Consider the following 6,523-nt stretch of genomic DNA (forward strand, 5'->3'; position numbering starts at 1 on the left):
ATACTCGAAAACTGGCCACACGTGAATCATATTGCAAACTTTACAAAACAATGGTTCAAACATGGCATGGAGGCCTAACATGGCCTTCAATACTCACCCCAAAAAGTTGTGTCGATTTCATACAGGTCAGGATAGTACTATAGCATCTGCTCTCAAAGGGCGCCAGGCTCGGCCGGAAGGGCTTGTGTCGGAAAACCTCCATGTTCACACCATATTCATATTTTGTCAAGTATGAAGATGGCCTCCCATGAACAAATGAAGCATGCATGCACAATGGTTGTAAGTTTCCACTAGATTTTCCATTTTCTTCCATTTTTTGGTCATAAATGCTCGACAAGTGTCCGCAGTTGCCAAAACTTACAAATTTTGCTAAAACTCATTTTAATGTTGTCCTGGAAGCCTGTAATGTAACATTTTCCATTGCATGTCATAACTTGGGTTCATTCCACATGAAGCATGATCTACTTGGTTTGTACATTCAACAGTGTAGCACGAAGGTTCTCGACGGAGGCAGTGCATGTACCGCATCGACTCCATGGATGGATGATACGTCTCCAACGTATCTATAATTTTTGATTGCTCCATGCTATATTATCTACTGTTTTGGACTATATTGGGCTTTATTATTCACTTTTATATTACTTTTGGGACTAAACTATTAACCGGAGGCCCAGCCCAGAATTGTTGTTTTTTGCCTATTTTAGTGTTTCGAAGAAACGGAATATCAAACGGAGTCCAAACAAAATGAAACCTTTGGGTGCATGATTTTCTCACCGAATATGATCCAGGAGACTTGAACCCTACGCCACGGAAGCCAGGAGGCAGTCACGAGGGTGGAGGGCGCCCCCCTAGGGCGCGCCCCCCTACCTCGTGAGCCCCCCGAAGCTCCACCGACGTACTTCTTCCTCCTATATATACCTACGTACCCCCGAACGATCAGATATGGAGCCAAAAACCTAATTCCACCACCGCAACTTTCTGTATCCATGAGATCCCATCTTGGGGCCTATTCCAGAGCATCGTCGGAAGGGGAATCCACCACGGAGGGCTTCTACATCATCATCATAGCCTCTTCAATGAAGTGTGAGTAGTTTACCTCAGACCTTCGGGTCCATAGTTAGTAGCTAGATGGCTTCTTCTCTCTTTTTGGATCTCAATACAATGTTCTCCCCCGCTCTCGTGGAGATCTATTCGATGTAATCTTCTTTTTGCGGTGTGTTTGTTGAGATCGATGAATTGTGGGTTTATAATTAAGATTATCTATGAGCAATATTTGAATCTTCTCTGAATTCTTTTATGTATGATTGGTTATCGATACGTCTCCAACGTATCTATAATTTTTGATTTCTCCATGCTATATTATCTACTGTTTTGGACTATATTGGGCTTTATTTTCCACTTCTATATTATTTTTGGGACTAACCTATTAACCGGAGGCCCAGCCCAAAATTGATGTTTTTTTGCCTATTTCAGTGTTTCAAAGAAACGAAATATCAAACGGAGTCCAAACGGAATGAAACCTTCGGGAACGTGATTTTCTCACCGAACACGATCCAGGAGACTTTGACCCTACTCCAAGAAGTAACAGAGGCGGTCACGAGGGTGGGGACGCGCCCCCCTCCCTAGGGCGCGCCCCCTGCCTCATGGGCCCCCTGTTGCTCCACCGACGTGATCCTTCCTCCTATATGTACCTACGTACCCCCAAACGATCAGATACGGAGCCAAAAACCTAATTGCACCACCGCAACTTTCTGTATCCACGAGATCCCATCTTGCGGCCTATTCTGGAGCTCCGCCGGAGAGGGCCGTCATCACAGAGGGCTTCTACATCATCAGAGCCCCTCCTATGAAGTGTGAGTAGTTTACCTCAGACCTTCGGGTCCATAGTTTTTAGCTAGATGGCTTCTTCTCTCTTTTTGGATTTCAATACAATGTTCTCCCCCTCTCTCGTGGAGATCTATTCGATGTAATCTTCTTTTTGCGGTGTGTTTGTTGAGACCGATGAATTGTGGGTTTATGATCAAGTCTATCTATGAATAATATTTGAATATTCTCTGAATTCTTTTATGTATGATTGGTTATCTTTGCAAGTCTCTTCGAATTATCAGTTTGGTTTGGCCTACTAGATTGGTTTTTCTTGCAATGGGAGAAGTGCTTAGCTTTGGGTTCGATCTTGCGGTGTCCTTTCCCAGTGACAGAAGGGGCAACAAGGCACGTATTGCATCGTTGCCAACGAGGATAACAAGATGGGGTTTATATCATATTGCATGAATTTATCCCTCTACATCATGTCATCTTGCTTAAGGCATTACTCTATTTTTAACTTAATACTCTAGATGCATGCTGGATAGCGGTCGATGAGTGGAGTAATAGTAGTACATCCAGGCAGGAGTCGGTCTACTTGTCTCGGACGTGATGCCTATATACATGATCATACCTAGATATTCTCATAACTATGCTCAATTCTGTCAATTGCTCAACAGTAATTTGTTCACCCACCGTAGAATACTTATGCTCTTGAGAGAAGCCACTAGTGAAACCTATGGCCCCCGGGTCTATTCTCATCATATCAATCTCCATCACTTTAATCTTGCTTTGCTTTTTACTTTGCCTTTTACTTTTCACTTTGCATCTCTATATCAAAAATACCAAAAATATTATCTATCATCTCTATCAGATCTCACTCTCGTAAGTGACCGTGAAGGGATTGACAACCCCTAATCGCGTTGGTTGCATTAAGCTATTGTTTTTGTGTAGGTACGAGGGACTTGAGCATAGCCTCCTACTGGATTGTACCTTGGTTCTCAAAAACCGAGGGAAATACTTAAGCAACTTTGCTGCATCATCCTCTCCTCTTCGGGGAAAACCAACGCAATGCTCAAGAGGTAGCAAGAAGAATTTCTGGCGCCGTTGCCGGGGAGTCTACGCAAAAAGTCAACATACCAAGTACCCATCACAATCCCTATCTCTCGCATTACATTAGTTGTCATTTGCCTCTCGTTTTCCTCTCCCCCACTTCACCCTTGCCGTTTTATTTTCCCTCTCCTTCTCCTTCTCCTCCTCCTCCTCTCTTTTCTTTTGCCTTTTCTCGCTTGCCTTTCTGTTTGCTCGTGTGTTGGATTGCTTGTTTGTCGCGATGGCTCAAGATACTACCAAATTGTGTGACTTCACCAATACCAACAATAATGATTTCCTTAGCACTCCGATTGCTCCTCTTGCCAATATTGAATCTTTTGAAATAAATATTGCTTGTTGAATCTTGTTATGAAAGATCAATTCGCCGGCCTTCCTAGTGAAGATGCCGCTACTCATCTTAATAGCTTCGTTGATTTATGTGATATGCAAAAGAAGAAAGACATTGATAATGACGTTGTTAAATTGAAGCTATTTCCTTTTTCGCTTATAGATCGTGCTAAAGCTTGGTTTTCGCCTTTGCCTAAAAATAGTATTGATTCTTGGAACAAGTGCATAGATGCTTTTATCTCTAAGTATTTTCCTCCCGCTAAGATCATCTCTCTTAGAAACGACATTATGAATTTTAAGCAACTTGATCATGAACATGTTGCACAAGCTTGGGAGAGAATGAAATTAATGATACGTAATTGCCCTACTCATGGTTTGAATTTGTGGATGATTATACAAAAATTTTATGTCGGATTGCATTTTGCTTCTAGAAATATTTTAGATTCAGCCGCGGGAGGCACTTTAATGGAAATCACTTTAGGAGAAGCTACTAAACTCCTAGATAATATTATGGTTAATTATTCTCAATGGCATACTGAAAGATCTTCTAATAAAAAAGTGCATGCGATGGAAGATATCAATGTTTTGAGTGGAAAGATGGATGAACTTATGAAATTATTTGCTATTAAGAGTGTTTCTTCTGATCCTAATGATATGCCTTTGTCTACTTTGATTGAGAATAACATTGAATCTATGGATGTGAATTTTGTTGGTAGGAATAATTTTGGTAAGAACGTGTATAGAGGGAATTTTAATCCTAGGAGTTATCCTAGTAATCCTTCTAATAATTATGGAAATTCCTACAACAACTCTTATGGAAATTTTAATAAGATGCCCTCTGAATTTGAGAATAGTGTTAAAGAGTTTATGAATTCACAAAAGAATTTTAATGGTTTGCTTGAAGAGAAATTGCTTGAAGTTGATTATTTGGCTAGGAACGTTCATAGAATTTCTCTTGAGGTTGATTCTTTAAAGCTAAGATCTATTCCTCCTAAGCATGATATCAATGAGTCTCTCAAAGCCATGAGAATTTCCATTGATGAGTGCAAGGAAAGAACTGCTAGGATGCGTGCTACGAAAGATGCCTTTATTAAAGCGTGTTCTTCCAATTCCTATGAAAATCAAGATGAAGATCTAAAAGTTATTGATGTGTCCCCTATCAAATCTTTGTTTTTCAATATGAATCTTGATGAAACTGAATATGATCTTCCTTTACCTAGAAGGTGTTCCAAAAAATCGGAGTATTTAGATATTTATGATGAAATTGATGAAAGTGAGATTGAAAGAAATAAAACCCTAGATGTAGCTAAACCCACTATATTGGATTTGAAGGAATTTAATTAGGAAAGTTGCTCTTTAATTGATTGTATTTCCTTGTTGCAATCCGTGCTAAATTCTCCTCATGCTTATAGTCAAAAGAAAGCCTTTACCGAACATATTGTTGATGCCTTGATGCAATCTTATGAAGAAAAACTTGAGTTGAAAGTCTCTATCCCTAGAAAACTCTATGATGAGTGGGAACCAACTATTAATATTAAAATTAAAGATCATGAGTTTTATGCTTTGTGTGATTTGAGTGCTAGTGTCTCCACTATCCCCAAAACTTTGTGTGATTTGCTAGATTTCCGTGACTTTGATGATTGCTCTCTAAACTTGCATCTTGCGGATTCCACTATTAAGAAACCTATGTGAAGAATTAATGATGTTCTTATTGTTGCAAATAGGAATTATGTGCCCATAGATTTTATCGTTCTTGATATAGATTGCAATTCTTCTTGCCCTATTATTCTTGGTAGACCTTTCCTTAGAACAGTTGGTGCGATTATTGATATGAAGGAAGGGAATATTAGATTTCAATTTCCATTTAAAAAGGGCATGGAACACTTCATTATATGGAAATCATGAAGCAGATAGAAAAAGTTTGCACTGTTAAGGTATGAAAGATTCTATAAGAAAGGAGAAAATGTGGTATCAGCTTTGTGCATATGGAGCATTATAATTACACTTAGTAATGGAAAATTCTATATAGTAAGAATGCAATAGAAAATCTTTTTGCTAGAAATGTACTGTTGCATGGACTTGGCATGCATGATTACTGATGTGGCATAGTTTCATGATTGATTTGTGCAAGAGAAGAACTAATCCAGGTTTGTTGTTAATGGCAGGCAGTGGCCGTAAATCGTTACTTCATGCATCAGTACTGACCAGATGCATGACTCGATGATGTGGCCCATTTTTATGCATATCAAAACCAGATAATGGGTTGCCACTATTGAAGAACGAAGCATGGTTTCATGAATAGCAAAACCAGATAATGGGTTCACAATTGAGGAATAGAGCATAGTTGTAACAGGGGTTCTACCGATTTAAGCTCTCACCATTGATAGTCTTGTTGGTACTAGCGAGGCACACATGCATTGGGCGTGAAAGCAACAGTTAATGTCAACTATTTCAGGTCCACTTACATTGCTATGCTACTGTAGCAATGGATTTTTTGTGTGTTTTCTTTAATGAAGTGGTAATGTTTGTGCATATTATGCATTCAGATTCACAAAGTTCAAAGCATTAGCAATTCATTTAGAAGAAAAGAGTTTGTGCCGTTAAAGTATCCAAGATTCTAGAACAATGGAGAAACATAGTGCTATGAGGTTGTTTGTGCATAGGTAGCATTGTGCTTGAGCTTACAAATGGAATATTCTATATAATACGCATGCTTGGAATTATTCTTTTGTAGTAAATAAGATATCGAATGGACAAAAATGCTGGGATTTCCCATCTGTCCACCGTTGGGTTGGCTTCATCCAACAACAAATATTCAAAGTTGTTTCCCGAGTACATGCCACTCTAATCCCATGTTTTCCCTATTCCTGTGTTTTGGAAATCGTACGAATCAAAGAGGTGATACCTAACAAATACACCATTTTCTACAGCAGAACTGATTATGACTATTGTTGCATGCGCAGGGGGATTTTAGGCCTACATGACTACTGTTCCATGCCAAGTTTTAGATTGAAGGGGTTTCATTCCAAATGTACGAAACAACTAGTACTAATCCTAACCCTAAGGGAGAGATCAAGAAACATAACATATCTGGATGAAATCTAATCCGTGCTGCATGCAATTTAGGAAAAAACCGCAAGGGGGAAAACCCCAAAAACAGAGTAGTAGAATAGAACAGAACAGAGTAGTACCTCCGAGAGCTCGTCGTCGACCTCCTCATCGAACTCGACGGCCTCGTCCTGCACTTCCTGGGCGTCGAGGTCGGCCTCCTCGTAGTAGT

This window comes from Triticum aestivum, chromosome 5A (assembly GCF_018294505.1).
Source record: "Triticum aestivum cultivar Chinese Spring chromosome 5A, IWGSC CS RefSeq v2.1, whole genome shotgun sequence".
In the NCBI taxonomy this organism is placed as follows: Eukaryota; Viridiplantae; Streptophyta; class Magnoliopsida; order Poales; family Poaceae; genus Triticum; species Triticum aestivum.